A 24,854-nucleotide genomic window follows, 5' to 3' on the forward strand; every position below is an offset into this window, starting at 1 on the left:
CTTCCCACCTAAGTGCACTTGGGAGGGCATGGGTAATGTTGTGGGACCTGTGCTTGTGGAAGGCGGAGATGACACTGGGAGAAATAGTGGATACCCGGCCGCCGCCGTGAGGTGGTGGACAGCTTCCGCCTCCACGAGCCTAAAAGGCCACATTTCAAGTGCAAGCAGCTGTCAAAAATTTGGCAGTATAGTATTGCAGCATGTGGGGGGGGTGGCTGGCTGCATACTTGCGCTTGCATTGCAAGGAATGGGGTAGGGACAACTGAATTCTGCGCTGGGGCAAGGACGTGGACGGTGATTGTTGCAAGTCTGCAACGACAGGTGCAGGGCAGGAGGCTTCTTCGCATGCGCCAAGGATCACTTATGATGGGCACACTTTTAGGCATTGACGTGAGATTCAGAGATGCTTCCGGAGGTCTTCCCCATGCTGTTCCAATGTCTTTTCATTACTGTATGCATGTGTCTGATGATGTGTCACACACCACAAGGCCAGATAAGGTTGTAAAATGTTAAAATGACATTTCCCAGTGAATGCATTTGTCTTGGTTGAAAGCAATGCAAAAGTGCAAAAATGCATCAAAAGCGCTACGTGTGAACATTGTCCAACAGGTGGAGGAGCATTTTTGTTTTTATTTATTTATTTTGCCTTATATACAAGTCATTACCCTGTAAAGGATGTTCCTTAACATTTTTCCAAGGAAAATCCATTTTGGTTTTGTTTTTGCATGCTTTATTGTGAGTCCATAAAAGTGGCGTAATACCTCTGACAACATTGTTGACAGCAGTGATCTGGGAGTCCGAAATGCTTCCAGGGGTCTTCCCCATGCTGATCCCATGTCATTTGAGCACTTTTCCCATCAATTTGGGCAATTTTTAGGCCCTCTGCATATCGCCAGAAAAATGCTCGAGTTTCCCATAGACTTACATTGGGCTCGTTACTCGGTCTGAGCACTTGAGCATTCCAATTTGCTCAACCTGAATAATGAGTACCCGAGCATTTTAGTGCTCGCTTATCACTAGTGCCCAAGCTTCAGAGCCGCCACCAAGTTACGGCCATTATCACACACGACTTTGCCTGGTTGTAGGTTCAGCGGAGAGAGCTATAGATCTGTCTGGTCTCTTATACCTGTCAACAACTATATGTCGGTACGCTATTTGTCACTTAAACAAATTAGTTTCAGCAGAGACTATTGCCGCTTCACCGAGGCAATGCTGCAGTGCTTCCAGCTTGTGACTTATATGGACGACAACTCGGAGATGGAAGATGAGGAGGAGGAGGGGGTGCAGGAACTGGTGTAGGAGGTGAGGGAACTAGGTCCCACAATTTTAGGTTTTGGCAGCACAGGTGCCATCCCAGGATTTAACACAGTGCTGGCCTCTATCAGGTTCACCAAGTGTGCTGTGAGGGAAATGTAGCATGCCTGGCCACAAGCACTTGTCCACATGGTTAAATGGACCTTCCCAGTAACTGCGTTGGTAAGGGCACGGGTGATGTTATGAGACACATGCTTGTGTTAGCCGGGGATGGCTCAACGGGAGAAAAAGTGTCGGCTAGGGACCAAGTAACAAGGGACGGCTGGCGCCATGAGGTTGCAGAAAGCCTCATTGTCGACAAGTCTAAACAGCAACATTTCCATGGCAAGCAGTCAGGAAATTTGGCCGTTTAGTGTTTGGGCCTGTGGGTGGATACCTATATCCACTTGTGTTCCAAAGCCTGGGGTAGGGACAGCTGAACGCTGCGCTAGTACAAAAAAGTGAATGTGATTGTTGATGGTGTTTGTCAAAGTCCAACAATAGGTGCAGGGCAGGCGGCATCAGAGCCTGTGCCCGGGACAGGGGATGGGCAAGCATGTAGCACCAGGGAAGAGGCAGTGGTGTCACCCGCAGACACTGATTGTGCCCCCACGAGTTCAGCCATATAGTGAGGTGCTTCGATGACATGTGCCTGAGCATGCTGCTGGTGTTCAGGCTGGTAGTGGTCAGGCCCCTACTGATCTTGGTACAACACAGGTTGTAAATTGCATTTTTCTTGTCTACTGCACTTTCAGAAAAAAAGCACCACACTTTAGAACATCCAACCCTTGGCCTGGGATCTTTCCGCATGTGGATGCTCTGGGGCAGAGTTTCCACCTTAATTATGGGGGTCTGCTGCATCCTGTTAGTGAATTGATAATGTCACCTGGTGTTGATAAGCCTGCATTTCTTTTCTGTGATGTTTTTTGAATTTATGTCCTTTTCTGCAAGCCATTTTTCATTTTAAAATAGGGACTCGCAAGTATAAGGACCCTTGGCATGGGTTGCGAGCTTGGGTACTTTGGCCAAAATATCGACCAACACCTCATGTAATGTATTTATCTTTTACATTACTTTTCATCTTTTTATTGCACTTTTTCCATTTTTTATGGGATGCAGCCAGGCACTTTAGTGTTAGCTGTGTGAATTGGGACATTTGTCTTGTGAGGTGCACGTATATAGTGCTGGGCATCCCACCTGCTTTAAAATTATGGGCATCATTAATAGGCTGTAAGCCAGACAATGTGCATCACACGTATCTCTGTGACTGGCATCCTGTGAAAGCTCCATCAGTGTGCATTTTTAATACTACACAGCCACCTCTACCATGAATTGGGAGGTTAGTCAGTGGCTGTTGCATCAGTATTTTGCACCTGTACTGCCTCCACCTTTATCATGGGGGTCTGTTGCATCCTGCTAGTGCATTGGTAATCTGACCTGGTGTTGGTAAGGCTGCTTTTATTTTCTGTGATGTTTTTACAACACAAGTTGAAAACTGCCATTTTCTTGTCTTCTGCACTTTCAGTAAAAAAGTGTGGAACAGCTATCCCTTGAACTGGGATCTTGCCGGATGTGGATGCTCTGGGGTACAGTTGTCCACCTTCTCCCTCTGGTGACCCCACTGCCCCTGACTGCCTATTGTGGTGCTGCAGATCCCTCCCCCTCTGTGCTGCTGTGCTTGCTTTTCCCAGGTTGGGTCAGTGACTTCATTGTTCATCACCTTGTCTTCCACTTCTGCACTCTGTCCTCCTCCTGACCATTTTACTTACTAGCATGTCTTGTTGGCAACTGAGATTCTTGTGTAATGCACTATCCCTTCTCCACCAGCGATCCCTACAATAAATATCACAGCTCACAGTGGTATTGAATACAATAGATGGAACCCTAATAAGAATTTTTTATAGCAATGCCTGTAATTCTCTATCCCTTCTCTAACAGCTGCTATATCCCTACACAAATTAGTACAGCTCACAGCTGTATAGAACACAATAGATGGAGCCCTGCTAAGGACTGTTGGTTTTAGGCTTCTTCAGCAAGGCCTGTAATGCTAACTTTCCCATCTGCAGTGACTCTCCCTACTCTGTTTCAGTGTGGCGAGCATTGCATGACCGGGTCTTATAGAGACCCAATAATGTGATGCAGCCAGCCAATCACAGCAATGCTAGTAGACAACAAGGCAACTGCATTACCGTGATTGCCAGGCAATCCCCGCATGTTTAGTAGCTGAAAAAAGACACAAAACATGTGAGGTGGTAACTTGAGCAGAGCACACGAGCATCAGGGACATTAAATCTAGTACCGACCATCTCGAGCACCCCTATGCTTGATCAAGTACCAAGCAGTGGCGAGCACGCTCGCTTATCACTAGTTATTAGCCCACACACTGAGCCGTGTGTGACATGGTGCCGGACATTTTTTAAAATTTACTTTGGGGGGGTGATCCTTGCAAATTTAACTGCAGAGTGTTCAAATTAGTGAGGACCTGTGGATTTCAGAAAATTTGACTGGAAGTTAATTCTCCACTGATTGATCCACTCAGTTCTTCTTCTAGCAAGTAATTTATCTTTTTCCAGAGCTGGGTTCAAAGTTAGAATGCTCAGTAGTACTGCAGTACAATTACATGTATGCTGCTACTGTTTTTGAGCTAAGCAGAGAAAAACAAGCAGAAATCCCTGCTCTGTGTGCTGAGTATGCGAAACATCATAACATTATAGTCTCCACCCACTAGCTAAGCAAGAAATTTAAGCTGGAAGTAGGTCTTTTTTTAAGAGGAAAATAGGTGAAAAATACGGGGAGCAAGTCATGGGATGGTCAGAAGAAGTGTTATTCTTCATGTACACATACGACAGCTTTTTTTAAAAGTTGCCTGAAATAACATGAACATTTTAAATATACAGTATATTTTCATTATGCCAGTATGAGTGTAATATGAAAAGCGCAAAAATTGTTCTGTCAGCAAAAGGTTTTAACTAGTGATGAGCGAATGTACTCGCCACTACTTGGTACATGCCCGAGCATCTCATTGCTTAAGATTTATTGATGGCGCGGGCGGGAGCTCGGGTACCCTCCCTGCATGTTTGGCGCTCTTTAGAGAGCCAATGAACATTCAGGGATTGCCTGCCACACAGTGTAATGCCGCAGCCATGTTAGTTGTGGTATTACAGTGATTGGCTGGCCGCACAGCGTCATCAGGTATATATAAGACCGGGCGCCACCATTCACATCACAGTCTACCCCGGAATCGGGCAGAGTAGGGAGAGGTGCTGCTGCATGAGGGAGAGATTTGCTTGTTTAGAGTTGGTATAGGTATTCCACAACATATATCTAAATATCCATCTGAACTAACAGTCCTTCTGAGGACTAATCCAGCTGCATACAAATCAGTGGTGATAGCAGGAATTTGGCAGGCAGACAGTGTATGTTGCATACTGCAGTGTATTATACGGCACAAAAGGCTCCATTCCAGTTCTGTCTGCTGCTGCTGTTACAGATATTTCTACAAATAGACCCAGGTATCAGGGGCCAGGGATAATTATTTTTTTTTATCTTAATCCTGATTATTTGGTTAAAAAGCAATCCAGAGAACATCGTTTTTCTGCTCCATTTGCTTGTTGCCACAGCAGAATACAGCCAGATTCTTTCCATATTACAGTGACAAAAATCCAGAAATTTATAGTGAATGTGGAAAATATTAGCCTCCATGTAAATTTTGTTGCAGTATGTCAGTGAAGTTATTGACACCAGGTTGCTGTGAAAAATAGTAACCTACAGGCCAGCTATTTAAAACTGTGGTTTTCCGTCACACGTATCACATAGAAGTTCGCTCCAAATTCAACCATTTCTGGCCTCTATGTAAATTTTATTGCAGTGTAGCAGTGAAGTTATTGACACCAGGTCGCTGTGAAAAATAGTAACCTACAGGCCAGCTATTTAAAACTGTGGTTTTCCGTCAAACGTATCGCATGTCACTGCGGTTCAAATCCAGCCATTTGCAGTGAACGTGGAAAATATTGTCCTCCATTTAAAATGGGAAAGGCGCGTGGCAAGGGACGGGGAAGTGGACGTGATGGTGATGATGGTGCATGCAGAGGATGAGGCCGACGTCGTGGGCAAGCTGAAATTGTGCCACAAAAAATACCCACATCTTATCGCTCGAGCTTCCTGTTCCAACTAATAGGGGACCGCAGAACACCACTATTGAACACATAGCAGTGTGAAAAGGTTATTGATTGGATAACAGATAATGCCTCCAGTCAATTAGCCACCATCACCACCACCCTGTCTTCCACATGGTCAAGTCTCAGTAGCCGTGAGTCTGGACTGCATATTCCACACCCTGATCCTCCTTCCTCCCTCTATGCCGAGGGCCCGAAGACAACTGGTCCCACACTTGGACACTCAGAAGAGTTTTTCACTTTTCCATTTATAGATTCAGGCCTCTCGCCCAATCCACTTGAAGCGGGGCAAGAGGAGATCGCACGTAGCGATGTCCAAACATTTGAGCAGCCAGGGTCACACGAAGGTGACAGTGGGAAACTGTCACAAGAGTTGAACAATAATGAGACACAACTGCCAGAAAGTCAGGAGAAAGAACAGGGTGCGGAAGTGGAAGACGAGGTGGTGGATGATATAGTAACTGACCTAACCTGGCAGGGGGACATACAGAGTGAGGACAGCAGCACACAAGGGGAGGGAGGTGTAGCACCACAACAGGCAGGAAGAAGCAGTGTGGTGGCCGCCGACAGAAGGCGGGCAACCGTTCCCCGTAACATCAATACGACGGAAGTTGCCAGTACAACTGTTAGGTCGTCCCGAGTCTGGTTGTTTTTTAAAGACTCTGCCAATAACCCCAAAAAGGCCACTTGCACCACCTGCCATGCCAACATCAGCACATGGCAGCAAAGCATTCCACTAAGTGGTGCCGAACCCCAGGGTCCAGCAGCAGTGTCTGCGGGTGACACCACTACTTGTTCCGGTTTTGTACATGCACGGCAATACTCTGTCCATGGTGCATGGCAAGATGCCTCTCGCCCTGGACCTGTCATTGAACACTCTCACCTAGCACCATCAGCAAGCTTGTCCACGTCCTTGTCCCAGCGCAGCGTTCAGTTGTCCCTACTCCAGTCCTTGGAATGCAAGCGCAAATATGTAGCCAACGCCCCACAGGCCGTACTATAAAATTTACACATATCGCGAATGTTTGCGATTGAAATTTTGCCTTTTAGGCTCGTGGAGATTGAATCTTTCCGCAACCTGATAGCGGCAGCCATCCCTCGGTACTCGGTCCCCGGCCGCCACTATTTCTCCCGGTGTGCCATCCCCATGTTATACAAGCACATATCCCACAGCATTAGCCGTGCCCTCAACAATGCAGTTACTGGGAAAGTCAACTTAACCACGGACACCTGGACAAGTGCTTGTGGGCAGGGACATCTCGCTGATGGCACACTGGGTTAACATAGTGGAAGCCGGGACCCAGTTGGACCTTGGGACTGAACACGTCCTCCCAACGCAGAGGATTGCGGGCCCTGGGTCAATCAGGGTTGCCCCCACATTCTATGTCTCCTGCACTTCCTCCTCCTCTTCAGCATCCATCTCCAAAATGACCACGAGTCGCAAGCTGGAAGCACTGCAGCACTGCCTCGGCCAAAAGGCAACAGGCTGTGCTGAAGCTAATATGCTGAGCTGACAAACCACACAACGCTGAAGAGTTGAGGACAGCTCTGAAAGAGCAGGCAGATCTGTGGCTGACACCACTGAACCTACAGCAAGGCAGGGTCGTGTGTGACAATGGCTGCAACTAGGCGGGGGCTCTGAAGCGAGGCGAGCTCACACACGTACCATGCCTGGCCCATGTGCTTAACTTCGTGGTTCAGCGGTACCTCAAAACCTACCTCGATCTGTTGGATCTGCTTGTCAAAGTGCGCCACCTGTGTGCCCATTTTAGAAAGTAAGCTACAGCTTTTGCCGCTCTTGCCGTGCTTCAGCAGCATTTGCAGCTTCTGGCTCACTGACTGGTGTGTGATGTCCTCACGCGTTGGTACTCTATATTGCAGATGTTGGGAGGGATTTGTGATCAGAAGAGGGCAGTTGTTGACTACCTGCATCAACAAGGCCGTCGGTATTCAGGTCAGATTCCACACATTAAACCTCAGGAGTGGACATGTTTGTCAGACATCTGTGCCATCCTCCAAAACTTTGAGGACTCCACCAAGATGGTAAGCGGCGATGACGCCATAATTAGCATCACCATTCCACTTCTCTGTCTTCTGAAACACTCTTTGCTCGCAAATAAAGAGGATGCATTGCAGGTGGAGCACGATGAGATTGGGCAAGGAACCATACAGGGTGATTACACACAGCCCAGCCTCATCTCATCCCAATGTGGATTGGGTGACAATGAGGGAAAGGATGAGGAGGAGGAAAAGGAGCTCGTTTCCTGCGCTATAGATGGTAGTACCAGCACAATTGCCATACCGTCTGTTCAGTGTGGATGGCCTGAGGACAGGGAGGAGGAGGAAGAGAAGGAGAGCTTGGTCAGTCGTCCTCTTGGTGAGGACATTGAAGTCATGCCTCTTTGCAGTCTGGCACACATAGCTGTGTTTATGTTATGCTGCCTTTCCCGTGACCCTCATGTTGTCCCAATTTTGGGTGACAGTAATTACTGGTTGGTGACGCTTCTAGACCCACGCTACAGGGAGAACTTTATGTCTCTTATTCCTTTGCAGGACAGGCCTAATAATATGGGGTAGCACAAGAAGGCCCTTGTTGTGGAATTAGTGAAAAAATTCCCATCTGAAAACGCTGGCGGCAGAGGTCACAGTTCGCGAGAGAGCCACAAATGCAATCTAGAAGAGGCAGGGGAACAGTTCTGGGACAGTTTTCTCAGACCCTCCCATCGCACAGGCCTTGAGGCCGGGGGTACTCCCACAAGGAGTGCAAAGTTTCGAAAGATGGTGAGAGAGTACCTTGCCGACCTTACCAACGTCCTTCGTGATTCTACTGTGCCTTATAATTATTGGGTATTCAAGCTGGACACGTGGCATGAACTGGCTCTGAAAGCCTTGGAAATCCTGGCCTGCCCTGCCGCTAGCGTTCTGTCAGAGCAGGTTTTTAGTGCCGCCGGTAGAATTATGACTGGTAGGCACATTCGCCTGTCAACTGAAAATGCTGACAGGCTGACTCTTATAAAAATGAACAAGGGCTGGATTAGGCCAGACTTCTCAACACCACCGAATGATAGCAGCGTAACATAAACTCAAATACAGTGTCTTTTTTTTTCGGGAGGTCTAACTCTTTTCCCATGCACCTCTGTCTTCACACTCAGACATGGGTATACACTTCCTGATTTTGTCTATTTGCTCTTGTCCTTCTCTGCATCCTCATTCTCCACCACCATATCACCACCATTATTATTATTACCATATCAATATATCTACGTCTCTTGCAAGGGACATTGGAGTTTCTCCAAATTTTTGGCAGCTGTTGCTTCACTGCATAGGCAAACACTATGGGATACCCAGTTCCTAATAATGGGAACATTGTTTTTAGGAGGGTCCCTGACTTCTACGTCTCTTGCAAGGGGCATTGAAGTGCTTCCAAATTTTTGGCAGCCCTTGTAGTCACTGCATATGCAATAACAGTATAGGACACCCACTTGTTAATAATGGGAACAACAAAGCATAGCCGACTGCTGGCCCTTTAAGTATAGTAAGGGCCGCCTTATTGTCCTATATAAATAGGCTTTGTGACTTTCAGAGTCCATCCATCATAAATGAAACAGGATGTGTCTGATTATGTGTCATACACCACATGGTCAGATAAGGTTGTAAAATGTTAAAATGACATTTCCTGTTGAATGCAATTGTCTTGGTTGAAAGCAATGCAAAAGTGCATCAAAAACACTACGTGTGAACATAGCCCAAGGTGTGAAGGAGCATTTTTGTTTTTGGTTATTTATTTTGCCTTATATACAAGTCATTACCCTGGAAAGGATGTTCTTTAACATATTTCCCAGGAAAATCCATTTTGGTTTAGTTTTTGCATGTTTTATTTTGAGTCTGTAAAAAGTGGCTGTAGCATCGGCGTCTCTGCCTTCTTCCAGGCAGAGACGCCGTCCCTCTCACCTATTCGCTCCCCGCTCTCCTTCCCAGCCTGCTGTCGGCGCACGCAGCCCTGTAGCTTCGGCATCTCTGCCTCCTGCCAGGCAGAGACGCCGTCCCTCTCACCACGCTCCCCGCTCTACTTCTCAGCCTGCTGCCTGCGCGCGCAGTCCTCCGGGAACTGTGCTTAGGGCATGCGCGCTCCCCCTCTCTCAAAGGGGCCGTGCGCACCGTCCTAATGAGTCCCAATAGCCGAGGGTCCTCCCATATATAGGGCACCTCCTCCAAAATGGAGGTGCCCGAGCAAAGTTGTTGCACAGTTTTTGATCTCTCCTTCAGCCCTCAGGTCCCGCTGCTAGCCTGACTCCTCGTCCTGCCTGCCAGCCTGTTATCTGCCCGTTACCTGCCGAGCCTGCCAGCCTGCTCACCTGGAGCGCTCACCTGTTACCTGCCTGTTACCTGCCTGTTACCTGCCCTGTCTGCCAGTCCGCTCACCTGGGAGCATCCGCCTGTTACCTGCCCTGTCTGTCTGTCCGCTCATCTGGGAGCATCCGTCTGTTACCTGCAGATTCCGTCAGCCCGCTCACCTGGGAGCGCTCACCTGTTATCTGCCTGTTACCTGCCTTGTCGGTCTGCCCGCTCACCTGGGAGCGCCCGCCTGTTTCCTGCCACCCTGCCTGGAGGCTCTGCCGTCACTTGCTGTGACCACCTGCCTGGTAAACCTAGAGACTACTACCTGCTCTGCTGTCACGTACCGTGACCACCTGTCAGCTACCAGAGACTTCTGCCTGCTTGCCGTGTCCATCCGTCTTACCGGTCAGTCCCAGCCATCTGACCCGTGGGAGCCACCTGCTCTCTTAAAAGGTCGTTCCCAGAGTAACACCTGGTCCCTCAGCCCGGATCCTCCCTGGTCACGGTGTCGTTTGCTGCCGTCCGACCAAGGTCGGTTCGGGTTGATACTTAGTCACGCCCGTCTGGGTCCCTCCTTGCACCCCGGCACAGAGGTTCCACTCGAGCATTCCAATTTACTCGACTCGAGCAACGAGTACCCGAGCATTTTAGTGCTCGCTCATCACTAGTTTTAACGAATATGCAAATTTCTGCAAAGCCATTTCTTTCAGCTTTCACTGATACCAATCTGTACTTAGCAAATAACATTAGTAACCTCATACTTAAGATTACTGTTCCTGAAAGATAATTGCATTGTAGAATTATTAAGTGTATGCCATTTGTACATGAATAACTCAACTATTGTGCAATTTGCTCTTCTCTTCCTCTTTACCAGATACCTCTGTCACACTTACTCCATTTTAAAATGATTCATTTAATCATGATTTGACTTGCACTTTAATTATCGTCTTATGTTTGCTAATCCTGTTCAAACCTAATAAAAACTGGAAGCCAAAATATGTATCTACCTGCCCTGTATTAGTCACAATGAATTTATTGTTACTTTGAAGGTCTTTTACTGTATTTAATCTGTCTACAACCAAGATTTTCTGTTACAGGATATACACACTGTATAGAGTTAAAGCCCGACAGAACCAAGCGGGTGGATCCTGAATCAGACAAATGCAAATCAGTCATGAAATATAATCGCATTTTCACAGTTCTGTCCTTGGAATAATGATATGTAGAGAAGACAAGGTATGACAAAGTATTCTAAAATGTAAAGATTACTGTTTTTTCATTTTTTTTTAAAAAAAACTTAACTTACAATACCACTACTAAGAAACTATAAATAATAATAATGTTCTCGAAAATCATTAAGTGTTAATTAGGTTGTAACTAAAAATACGGTTTAGTGTAGACTACAATTAATAATTTTGATCCTCTGCTGCTTTTTGGCTATAACCAAGGAGGAGGGTTCACACTGCGTTTTTAAGGCTACATTCCCACGATGAGCTTTTGGTGAGTTTTTTGACGTTTCAGATTTTCTGTAGCATTTCTGAACCTATTATGTAAATTAAGTAACTTGCATTCATTGCGTTTTTGTACATGTGTTTTTATTGGGTTTTTGACTCTGCATTTTTTTCTCTTTTTGGTGTGTCCTATTTTAAATAAAGCTGCTTTGTTTTTGATACTTACTGGTATTTGGCTTTGACAAAACTTTATTGACACAGTCATGTGTAGATTACATGTGTTTTTGATGTGTTTCCGCTGCGTAAATGCGCTAAAAACACATGTGCAATTTTTTTTTTACCTGTGGATTTTCCACATCTAATGCAAGTCTATGGGAAAACTCAGTGTATCTGCAAGAGAAATTGACATGTTGCAGATTTGAAACACGCTGCATTGAAAAGAAGCACAGTGGGCAGGAGATTTTGATAAATCCCATCCACTTTGTTGAAACTGTTAGACGCTGTGTTTTAGACGCAGAAAAAATACACGGCGTCAAAAACTTACCAAAAGTTCCTCGTGGGCCTAACTCTTGATTCTATGAGGATATGTCGCAAATAAAAAAACAAAACAAAAAACAATTAAAAAGGTACAGCGTGTGATCAGAAGAGTATAATGGGCACATATTAGAATTACTTGTGTGTATTACTGAAGGAATTACTATGATATATGGTGGTAACTAGACAAGCAAAGTTATTTATATGTGACTATCCAATACTGAGACTACAGGGATGTACCGTATTTTTCGGACCATAAGATGCACTTTTTTCCTCCCAAATTTGGGAGGAAAATGGGGGGTGCATCTAATGGTCTGAGCTTAAGCTTACCAGATAGTTGCGGTGGTGGTGGAGCAGGATTGCAGGGTCCTCTGTTCCACCCCAGGAACCCGGTGGCAGCAGCAGAGGAGGTGCTGCGGGCTGGTGTCTGGCTGTCGGCTGTGAGGAAGTGAGGCAGAGAGCGAGCACTGCTTTCCGTTGGCTGTGTCCATCCATCTTCCTGAAGCTGTGATTTACAGAAAAATGGCCGCCCGAGCTGGCGCATGAGCAGACTGGAATTTCAGCAGCCATTTTCCTGTAGATCACGGCTTCAGGAAGATGGCTGCGGCCACCGGAAAGCAGCGCTCTGCCAGACACTCTGCCTCTCTGCCAGCCTCACAGCCAAGCGCTCTGCCAGCATCACAGCCAAGCGCTCTGCCAGTCTCACAGCCAAGCGCTCTGCCAGCCTCACAGCCAAGTGCTCTGCCAGCCTCACAGCCAAGCAGCAAGTGCAGCACCTCACCTCTTCTACTGCAGCCGCCGTGTTCCTGACTGAGAGAAGGAATGGAGGGCCCTGCGATCCTGCTCCACCACCACCGCAACTCTCCGCTGCTGGAACACCGCCTTCTCGCACCCAGGGTCCGCAGCATTCCTCCACTTCCGCTGGCTTACTGAAGGACCCTGCCTCCTGTGATCCCCGCTACACAGCCCCCCAGGTAAAATACCGTATTCAGACTACAATATGGACCCCCTTATTATAAAAAAAATGTTTTTCCTATTTTCCACCCCAAAATTTGGAGTGCGTATTATGGTCCGGTGCGTCTTATAGTCCGAAAAATACGGTAAATAATACATTGCATATAATTATCTGGGAACTATGTATAACACATTACTGAGCATCATATAGTTGGTTGACGAAGAAGTGAGGGTGCCAGTTGCCCTTGAATTAGGATGACAACCTCCGTGGCTAGGTAGTACCATGTTTTTAGGAGTAATTGGGTATATTATCAACCATATCCTTCTGTGCCCATTTTGTCCAAAGCTAATTATTTATCGGACATATCCAGTTACTTGAGTGATTGTTGTATTAATATTGTATATAGATTATTTTTTTTGTTTGGGATTTTTAAAAATATTATTATAATAAAATTTGGGTATTTGAGCATTTTTTATTAGCTGATCAATTAATTATCTTCTTGGTCTCATAAAAACATTGTAAGCCAGGATTGTACTTTTTGCTTTTTTTTCCTTTAACCTGTGTTGGTTATTAAAACATTTTAAAACCATAATAAGACATTAATTGTAGCTTTCACACTTTTCCAACTGGATCCACTTCGAAGAAGTCATTAGCACTTTTTTTTTTCCAGCCAGGTGTTATTTGATATCTCTTCAGACAAAAAAAATGCTCATGAAACTCATTATATCAATAGCCAAGTGGATTTCGAAAGAAATGAATTGGAAGTGTTTTTGGAGTGTTTTTCAAGGAGTATTTAGGAGGGAATTCGCTCCAAGAATCTACTAAAACAACTCTGTTTATTTGAACATGAAAACACAGACATGTATTTTGTTGAGCTAGAAGGAAGAAGTAGAAGTCATTATTTTCCTATTACTTTTTAATTTGCTTGTCTTTGGCTCAAAAACAGCATCTAAAACTATCAAAAATACTGTATGTGTAAATCCCTAGAATTTGAAGTCTAATTTTTGGGTCAAATCCCGACTTAAAATAATTTTCTACTTTTTGTTTTAATATAATTTCAAGGACCCAAAAGTCTGTGCTGATTCATTATTTTATTTGAATTTTTATGGCAGTTGGAAATCCACAGCATATGCATAAATGTAAATGCTGAAATCATTCTACCTCTACTGCTGGTGCAATTCAGGAGGCTACGAACTACGGTGTACGTTGATTTCATATGAGAACAGTATACAGTAGACTGCTTAGTTTCCACTATTGATGGCAGAATTTATGCTTTTGATGATACATTCTCACGATTGGTTTTTGGTACGTTTTTGATGTTGCCCCATTTCTGTAACATTTCTGCATCTATTATTCAAATCAGATTACTTGGGGTTTTTTATTGCATTTTTGTGTGCTTTTTTTTTACAATGCGTTTTTATCGCACTTTAGACGCTGCGCTTTTTGTCTGTTTGGTATGTCATGCTTTACATGAAGCGGCTTTGTTTTTGATATTTCCTGTGTTTTGCATTGAGAAAACTTTCTTGACATACTTAGGTGTGGATTATATGCATTGTTTTTGACGGGTTTCCGCACTAAAAACTCATTTGCGTTTTTTTGGTTGTGGATTTTCTGCATCTAATGTAAGTCTATGGGGAAAATCCGCATAGAAAACTCAGCGTACCCGTAAGAGAACTTGACATGCTGCGGATTTGAAAAATTAAAGTGTAAAGGGAAGTGTAAAAATCTGCGATATTTAAACGTATGTGCTGATAGGTATATATAAATTTGATATGTACTGTATATACATTGATATACAGTACAGACCAAAAGTTTGGACACACCTTCCCATTTAAAGATTTTTCTGTATTTTCATGACTATGAAAATTGTACATTCACACTGAAGTCATCAAAACTATGAATTAACACATGTGGAATTATATACTTAACAAAAAAGTGTGAAACAACTGAAAATATGTCTTATATTATAGGTTCTTCAAAGTAGCCACCTTTTGCTTTGATGACTGCTTTGCACACTCTTGGCATTCTCTTGATGAGCTTCAAGAGGTAGTCACCAGAAATGGTCTTCCAGCAATCTTGAAGGAGTTCCCAGAGAGGCTTAGCACTTGTTGGCCCTTTTGCCTTCACTCTGCAGTCCAGCTCACCCCAAACCATCTCGATTGGGTTCAGGTCTGGTGACTGTTGGAGGCCTGGTCATCTGGCGTAGCACCCCATCACTCTCCTTCTTGGTCAAATAGCCCTTACACAGCCTGGAGGTGTGTTTGGGGTCATTGTCCTGTTGAAAAATAAATGATGGTCCAACTAAACGCAAACCGGATGGAATAGCATGCTGCTGAAAGATGCTGTGGTAGCCATGCTGGTTCAGTTAATTTTTGAATAAATCCCCAACAGTGTCACCAGCAAAGCACCCCCACACCATCACACCTCCTCCTCCATGTTTCTCGGTGGGAACCAAGCATGTAGAGTCCATCCGTTCACGTTTTCTGCGTCGCACAAAAACACAGTGGTTGGAACCAAAGATCTCAAATTTGGACTCATCAGACCAAAGCACAGATTTCCACTGGTCTAATGTCCATTCCTTGTGTTCTTTAGCCCAAACAAGTCTCTTCTGCTTGTTGCCTGTCCTTAGCAGTGGGTTCCTAGCAGCTATTTTACCATGAAGGCCTGCTGCACAAAGTCTCCTCTTAACAGTTGTTGTAGAGATGTGTCTGCTGCTAGAACTCTGTGTGGCATTGACCTGGTCTCTAATCTGAGCTGATGTTAACCTGTGATTTCTGAGTCTGGTGACACGGATAAAATTATCCTCAGAAGCAGAGGTGACTCTTGGTCTTCCTTTCCTGGGGCAGTCCTCATGTGAGCCAGTTTCTTTGTAGTCCTTGATGGTTTTTGCAACTGCACTTGGGGACACTTTCAAAGTTTGCCCAATGTTTCGGACTGACTGACCTTCATTTCTTAAAGTAATGATGGCCACTCGTTTTTCTTTACTTAGCTGCTTTTTTCTTGCCATAATACAAATTCTAACAGTCTATTCAGTAGGACTATCAGCTGTGTATCCACCTGACTTCTGCACAACACAACTGATGGTCCCAACCCCATTTATAAGGCAAGAAATCCCACTTATTAAACCTGACAGGGCACACCTGTGAAGTGAAAACCATTTCCGGTGACTACCTCTTGAAGCTTATCAAGAGAATGCCAAGAGTGTGCAAAGCAGTCATCAAAGCAAAAGGTTGCTACTTTGAAGAACCTAGAATATAAGACATATTTTCAGTTGTTTCATACTTTTTTGTTAAGTATATAATTCCACATGTGTTAATTCATAGTTTTGATGCCTTCAGTGTGAATGTACAATTTTCAAAGTCATGAAAATACAGAAAAATCTTTAAATGAGAAGGTGTGTCCAAACTTTTCGTCTGTACTGTATACTAAATGTATATAATTATTTGCACTTATGTTCTTGCTGTCAACTTCTCACCCCCCCCCCCCCCCCCGGAAAATGTTAGTTTGGTTTTCTGTGTTCACCACAGATCAGGGAATTTTTGTGACATTCCTACATTTGCCCTAGGAGGAAGGTTGGTCAGGTGTTAGGTAGCTTTGCATCCTGAGGCTGTGGTAAAACTGTCAGGCATTTGTGATGGAATACACAAAGAGATGATCCAGTTCACAAAACCAGTTCCTTTGTGCCCTATATCACACCTGTGGTAGCGGCTTGGGGACAGCCATGAATGCCAGAATACAAAGAAGTCAAATTAGAACTTTCCATATTTGAATATATACAAACACATTCCATCAAAACAAGGTGACCAATGAGGAAAGGACACAAAGTTATTGACTGAAATGTAGATACAAAGATAGCCCAAGAGATAAGCAGGAGCAGAGGAGATGGACAAAGCTAAGGATATCTAGGAAGCGAAGGTCACCAAGAGAGCTCAGGACACTGACTATGAACAAACACACCGAGAAAGAAGAGAATCCACCAGAACCACCTACTGGACCACAAGCCGACCCAGATCCTCATAGGTATCAAACTTTACTTCTTTGTCTTCCCCTATTTACACCCTAACCCTTTCTTATACCTCTAACCCTCTTTGTGTTATATCCCTGTGTCCCCTTAGTAATAGGTACAGCCAGTATTGTCAGGTGGGGGGGAGGCTGCTTTGTGTTGTGTGTTTGTGTGTCTTTATAAGTGACCAGGTAAAGATATTTTTATGGGTGTTTTCCTGTATTGCAACTGTGAATAAATTAGTATATGAATTTCATATTGATTAGTATATGTACTGACGCACTAATATTACACTGTTTTATTGTGATTTAAGCATAGTCTTGTTATAGTCAATAAACTTGTTATATTTTACCATAACAAAGTGTCATCTAATTAGTGCGCGCATGTGCAAAGTAACACATATATTTTAGTACAAGGAAAAAGGTGGGAACTAGACAACCCTCAGGAACCGGAATAAAAAGAGAATACAGTATTAGAATATTAATCTCTGATATCACACCATTTTTTACAGCAGGTCAGTTTTTTGCAGCATTAAAAAGAAGCACAGTGGGCATGGGATTTCTATAAATCCCATTCGTTTTGTTAGAACCAGTAAGACGCTGTGTTTTTGACTCAGTAAAAATGTGCAGCGTCAAAAACGCGATGAAAGCTCATCGTGGGAACGTAGCCCAACTCTGTTTCCAGTACATGCCACAGAGTGTGGCAAACAATGTACAGATGTTACAAACTTGATGATCGCCGAGCTCCAGTAATATAGCATGCATCAGTGTCGTACACTATTTGCATAGTTTGGCTGCTCTCATTCACTGTGAATAAGCATAACTCTATGCAATTGGTGTAAGAGCCCTATGCTATTCCTGAACTGCTGCAAATTGTCGGATGCTAAATCAGTATTATAGACATGAAAAAAATTAATGGTGTCCTTCATTCTTAAAGGGGTTGTCAGGTCCAAACTGATAAATCTGCAGTGACTCTGTGACTGCAGGCATATGAATCCCCCCAGTGCAGGCACTGCGGGGATTGGCCGGTTTCTGACCATGGACTGGAGGGCATGTATGCATTATACATATGACCGCCCCCTGGGCCATGGGGTACTCGGTAGCCGGGCTGGTCGATGCTGGGGGATGTCACAGTGGCGGTTACCCTGTCCGTGAACCAGGGCGGTCAATAAAAGGGAATTATTGTGAAAGGGGAATAAAGTTTTTATGTAATGTTTGTGACGCCACCTGTGGTATGCAGCTATATGGAGCCGCCGCTGTGGTGCAGATCCTCTGGAGCTGATGATAATGCAGCAGAGTTGGTTCAGCTCTCCTCAGGCAGAGCTTAGCTCCAGGGCAGGAAGTGGTGATGTGATAGATGTTGCTGTGCAGTGTAGTGCAGGGGATGGCGCAGATAATAACCAGTCCACAACTTAATGGCGGTTTCCTCTTAGCTTTACTTGCGGTTTGGCAGAGCAGACCGGGGCACGGGTACTAGCTGGTAGTAGAGGTCCGGGCGGCCTGGAAGCAAGTTGGGTATCCACATTGCCAGTTGGAGGCCTTCCCTTTGCACTAATCTCGTTGGCCCTGCTGCTTATAGCTGTGCTGTGGCCCTCGTCCCTGAGTAAAACGTCTTTGTGCTCACCCGTATGGCAGGCCGCTCGGGCCTTCCTGGGGTGTCGCTCCCACGTGGCGGTGCTGGGCCCTATGTGCTGCTGAGCCTCCAGGCGTCTGATGGGGCCAGGGGACCTGCAGTCTCCTGCCCTCCGGTTTCTGCTGCTGGGCCTTCAGTGCCCCGCAACCTCGGAATCTGGTGTTCGGCTTTTCTACGCTCCTCTCTGGGGTGAGCTGCCTTGCAGCTCCACTCCCCAGGTCTTTCCTCTTCGCTGTCCTGACTTCAACTCCTCTCTACTCTCTCTAACTGACCCCGCCTCCAGATTCCAGTTGCTGAGGGGAGGAGCTCCCCTTTCTGGTCTGGAGCCAGGAAAATGTTGTATGCTAGTAAACCTGATTAGGGGACCCCTCCTTGCTTCCAGGCATGGCATCACCCCTTGTGAGGGAGGCAATGCCACTGTGGCAACTGGACCCCTGGGGTGCCACACATACTCCCGGCCAGAGCTTGTCCAGTGGGCGCAACTTCACTCCATATGCCTGGACAGCCATGTCACTAGACAGGGTGTGGCCAAGCTACATATGAGTGTATGGAGTGAGAGCGCTCACTGGACAGACTCTGGCTGGGAGTATGTATAACGCATACATACCCTCCGGCCCCAGATCAGAAACTGGTAAATTCCTGCAGCGCCCAGTGCATATTCTGGGGCAATTCAGAAGTCTGCAGTTACACACAGTGACTACTGACTTATCGATTTGGACTGGACAAACATTTAATTTAGGTTACACACTTTTTTCTTGAATTTTTGAACAAGAAAATATGTGTAAAGAAGCTCTCATTTTTACTTGCTATCTTTTGCCATTTTCTCAGCAGTTTTAATTTCTCTGATTGTTCCTCACCTGGTTTTGGCTCCCACTCCTGAGAAAAAATACTGACCGAATACTGACCAAATACTGATAGCGGGGCCGTGGCCTTAGACTTGCATTAGATGTGGAAAATTTGCAAGTAAAAAAAACGCATTTGCATTTTTAGTGTGTTTCCACTTTTGGCATTAACCTCTTTACCTCCGAAGGTGGTTTGCACGTTAATGACTAGGCCAATTTTTAAAATTGTAGGTACAAAATAGTCGGCACTCCGTAAACCTCGTTAGTAATAGTGGTGCACGTGGAGAAGTTGCAGACAAAGTAGAATGTGGAATAAATGAATTGATTGAACACACGTGAGTGCCGGGATTTTTTCTAATTTTTAAAATTGTGACCACTGTCACTCTATGAGGTGATAACTCTGGAAGGCTTCAACGGATCCTACTGATTCGGAGAATCATAGAATCATAGAATGGTAGAGTTGGAAGGGACCTCCTGGGTCATCTGGTCCAACCCCCTGCTCAAAGCAGGATTCACTAGATCATCTCAGACAGATGTCTGTCCAGCCTCTGTTTGAAGACGTCTATTGAAGGGGAACTCACCACCTCTCGTGGCAGCCTGTTCCACTCATTAATCACCCTAACTGTCAAAAAGTTTTTTCTAATATCTAATCTGTGTCTCCTCCCATTTAGTTTCATCCCATTGCTTCTAGTCTTTCCTTGTGCAAATGAGAATAAAGATGATCCTTCTACAATGTGACAGCCCTTGACATATTTGTAGACAGCTATTAAGTCTCCTCTCAGTCTTCTTTTTTGCAAGCTAAACATTCCCAAATCCTGCAACCGTTCCTCATAGGACATGGTTTGCAGACCAGTCACCATTCTGGTCGCTCTTCTCTGAACTTGCTCCAGTTTGTCTATGTCTTTTTTAAAATGTGGTGCCCAAAACTGTACACAGTATTCCAGATGAGGTCTGACCAAAGAGGAGTAAAGACCGATAATGACTTCACGTGATCTAGACTGTATGCTTCTGTTAATACATCCCAGAATTGTATTTGCCTTTTTTGCTGCTGCATCACACTGTTGACTCATGTTCAGTCTATGATCTATTAGTATACCTAAGTCTTTTTCACATGTACTGTTGCTTAGCTCTATTCCTCCCATTCTGTATATGCTTATTTCATTTTTATTGCCCAGATGTAGTACTTTGCATTTTTCCCTGTTAAAAACCATTCTGTTGGTTGCTGCCCACTGCTCCAGTTTATTTAGGTCTTTTTGAATCCTCTCTCTCTCTTCTCTAGTATTAGCTATCCCTCCTAGCTTTGTGTCATCAGCAAATTTAATCAGTTTACCCTCAATTCCTTCATCTAAATCATTGATAAAGATGTTGAACAATACAGGTCCCAGGACAGAGCCCTGTGGTACCCCACTTGAGACATTCATCCAGCTGGATGTGAAGCCATTTACAACCACCCTTTGAGTCCGATCACTAAGCCAGTTATGAATCCACCTAACAGTTGCCTGGTCCATTGCATACTTGGTCATTTTTTCAATAAGGATGGTGTGAGATACTTTGTCAAATGCTTTGCTGAAGTCAAGATATACTATATCTACAGCATTTCCCTGATCCACCCAGTCAGTGATTCTGTCATAGAAGGAAATTAAGTTAGTCTGACATGACTTGTTAGTTACAAACCCATGCTGACTCTGGTTAATCACTTCATTCTTATCCATGTACTTACATACATGTTGTTAATAATTTGTTCAAAGATCTTTCCTGGTATAGAAGTCAGACTCACCGGCCTATAGTTCCCTGGGTCCACCTTCTTCCCCTTTTTGAACATAGGAACAACATTTGCTCTTCTCCAGTCTTCTGGGACTTCTCCTGTTCTCCAAGAATTTTCAAAGATTATGGAGAGTGGTTCTAAAATTTCTTCTACGATCTCCTTCAGTACTCTGGGGTGTAATTCATCTGGACCTGGAGACTTGAACTCATTTATGTTAGCTAAATATTCCCTCACAATCTTTCTGTTTACAGATAACTTGGATTCCTCTATTCCTTTAAAAGGACAGTGAAGATCAGTTGATGTTACATTTTCTTTCTGAGAGAAAACAGATGCAAAATAGGAATTAAAAAGTTCGGCCTTCTCAACATCCTCTCTTACCATTTCTCCATTTTCATCCTGTAAAAATCCTATAGCATCTTTGACTTTTCTTTTACTTTTGACATACCCCCAAAATCCTTTTTTATTGCTTTTGACATCTCTTGCAAGCCTTAATTCATTGTCCACTTTAGCTAACCTGATACGTGCCCTGCAGGATCTGCAGACTGCATTATAATCTTCTTTAGATATGCCTCCCTCTTTCCATTTAATAAACATGTCTTTCTTTCTTTTTAGCATGTGTTTAAGTTCTGTGTTCATCCATCCTGGTTTCCTTAAATGCTTCCCATTCTTCCTACTTTTCGGGATTGTTAACGATTGTGCTTTGAGAATCTCATTTTTAAAAATTTCCCATCCTTCCTGGACATTTTTGTCCTTAAGGACATCCAGCCATTGGATCCCTCCTATTCTCTTTCTGAGTCTCTTAAAATCTGCCTTTCTAAAATCTAACCTTGAAGTTTGAGTCTTCACGTCTTTTCGTGACATATTGTATTTCATGATAGTGGTAAAATTTATTCGATATGACTGGAGTTTATTTGTGAAAAAATCGGAAATTTGGGGAAAACGTTGAAAATTTTGCAATTTTCACAATTAGAATTTTCATGCCCTTAAATCAGAGAAATATGTCACACAAAATAGTTAATAAACAACATTTCCCATATGTCTACTTTACATCAGCACAATTTGGGAACCAACATTTTTTTTTGCTAGGAAGGTATAAGGGTTAAAATTTGACCAGCGATTTCTCATTTTTTCCAACAAAATTTACAAAACCATTTTTTTAGGGACTACGTCACATTTGAAGTGACTTTGAGGAGCCTTTATGACAGAAAATACCCAAAAGTGACTTCATTCTAAAAACTGCACCCCTCAAGGTGCTCAAAATCAAATTCAAGAAGTTTATTAACCCTTCAGGTGCTTCACAGGAATTTTTGGAATGTGGAAGAAAAAAATAAACATTTAAACTTTTTTCACAAAAATGTTACTTTAGACTCAAATTTTTTATTTTCGCAACGGTAAAAGGAAATAATGGACCCCAAAATTTGTTGTGCAATTTCTCTTGAGCACTCCAATATCCCATATGGGGGGGAAAAAAACACTGTTTGGGCACATGGCAGTGTTCGGAAGGAAGGAGTGATATTTGACTTTTTGAATGTAAAATTTACTTGAATAATTAGCGGACGCCATGATGCATTTGGGGAGCCACTGATGTGTCTAAACAGTGGAATCCCCCACAACTGATATCATTTTGGATACTAGACCCCACAGGGAACTTATCTAGATGTGTGGAGAGCACCTTGAACCCCCAGGTGCTTCACAGAAGTTTTTAACATTGAGCCGTAAAAATAAAATTTTCACATTTTTCCTACAAAAATGTTTTTCAGCCCCCAATTTTGCATTTTAATAAGGGTAACATGAGAAATTTCACCATGCAATTTGATGTGCAAGTTCTCCTGAGTAAACCGATATCCCATATGTGGGGGAAAACCACTGTTGGGCGCATGGCAGAGCTCAGAAGGAAAGGAGCGCCATTTTACTTTTTGAATGTAAAATTTGATGAATAATTAGCGGATGCCATGTCGCGTTTGGGGTGCCCCTGATGTGCCTAAGCAGTGGAAACCCCCCACAAGTGACACCATTGGGAAACTAGGAATTTATCAAGGGGTATGGTGAACATTTTGACACAGAATTTGATAACATTAGGTCATCATATTGAATAATTTGTCATTAGTCTTGAGGGAAAGTGCTCGCTACTTGAGTTTGCATTGGGTACTCCGGTATGCACCATGTATTGCGAGTGCTCAAGTGAGATATTCAAGTCCCCGCCCCACATGTTTCACGGTTGTTAGACACCCTAAGAAAAACATGCAGGGATCACTCGTGCATAGCAGGCAATTCCCACAAGTTTTTTTTGGCTGTATAACAGCCAGGAAACATATGGGGTGGAGACTCGAGCATGTCACTCGAGCACCCGCGATTCTCAGTGTATACCCGAGCACCCGATGCAAACTCAAGTAGTGAGCACTTGGGCTCAACACTAGTCACCATATCGTCATCATTTTGTTTTTCTTTACTTTTGAAAAAATCCCAACCGCAATACAGCCCTAACCCCAACCCTAACATAACCACAGCCCTAACACAAACCCAACCCTATCACAACCATAACCCTAACACAGCCCTAACCCTTGGTAATCCTAACCCTAGAGTTTATTTTTTACGCTGTTCCTCGTGCGGTATAATTAGACGACTTTATTCTTTGGGTTGGAACGATTACAGCGATACCAGATTCATATCGGGTTTTTATGTTTGCCAACTGTCATAATCTAAAAGATGCATTTTTTTGCAAAGACTAGTTTTTGCAATCATTTTTTCATATTTCGGTTTACATAGTCATCTGACAGCTTGTATTTTGCGGGACAAGTTGACGTTTTTATTGGTACAATTTTCGGGGAAATGACATTTTTTGATTGCTTTCTATTCCAATTTTTGGGAGGCAGAATAAACAAAAAACAACAATTCAGGAATTGTTTTTTTTTTTATGTCGTTCCACGTCTGGTAAAAATGATAAGGCAGCTTTATTCTTCGTTTCAGTGCATTTACAGCGATATAAATGTACTATCTTTTTTTATGTTTTGGCGCTTTTACACAATAAAAACTATTTTATATAAAAAATCATTTTTTTTTCGCTTTATTCTGAGAGCTATAATTTTTTAATTTTTTGGCTGATGGAGCTGTATGGCAGCTTGCTTTTTGCGGAACAGATGATGTTTTCAGCGGTACCACTTTTTTTTACATTCGTGTTTTTGATCACGTTTTATTCCATTTTTTGTTTGGTGGTATGATGATAAAGCCTCGTTTTTTGTTTCATTATTTTTTTTTTTTACTGTGTTCACTAAAGGGGTTAACTAGTAGGACAGTTTTATCGGTCAGGTCGTTCCGGATACGGCAACATCAAATATGTGTACTTTTATTGTTTGTTTTTTTTTTATAATAATATTTATGGGTCCAGTATATTTTTATTTTTTTGGGATTATTTTCACTTTGTGACACTTTTATACTTTGTCCTACTATGGCACTTTCATTTTTTGCAGGCTAATCACTTGCATAGAAAAGAGATGCAGCAAATGAAAGAGAAAAGGGAAATCCACCGGCACATACAACAGGAAATAATTAAAAATTGTTCTTTATTGAAGAAAAAACTAAAACATGCTAAAAATGAAACCTCAGAAACCTGACGCGTTTCTGGTGTATACAACACCCTTATTCATAAGACGACTGAGGCAACATGTAACAGACCACACTTTATACCAAACTTGCAATAAATGAGAAAAAACAATAGGTGGAGCTCAAATCAGTGCTGCAGGGGAAGTTGCAAACAATACAGGTGACGAGCATAAGATAATAAATGTAGTGCAATGAATAATAAATAATTCATAAAGCATACCCAACATGGCAATAATATTCTGAATGGACAAATATAATTGCAATAA

The 24,854-nt window shown here is 43.6% G+C and overlaps 1 long non-coding RNA gene across 1 annotated transcript in view; it reads left to right on the forward strand.

Annotated features, from left to right (window-relative positions):
* Nucleotides 1-10,860: 10,860 nt before the first annotated feature.
* Nucleotides 10,861-24,854, forward strand: part of LOC141258967 (uncharacterized) — a 58,984-nt gene continuing 44,990 nt past the window's right edge. Inside the window, exons 1-2 of the long non-coding RNA XR_012318352.1 lie at nt 10,861-11,042; nt 16,590-16,766. This is a non-coding gene — a long non-coding RNA (uncharacterized lncRNA). The remainder of the gene's footprint in view (nt 11,043-16,589; nt 16,767-24,854) is intronic.

This window comes from Phyllobates terribilis, unplaced genomic scaffold (genome assembly GCF_046119375.1).
Source record: "Phyllobates terribilis strain yellow unplaced genomic scaffold, ASM4611937v1 Scaffold_3__8_contigs__length_932513732, whole genome shotgun sequence".
NCBI classification, from domain to species: domain Eukaryota; kingdom Metazoa; phylum Chordata; class Amphibia; order Anura; family Dendrobatidae; genus Phyllobates; species Phyllobates terribilis.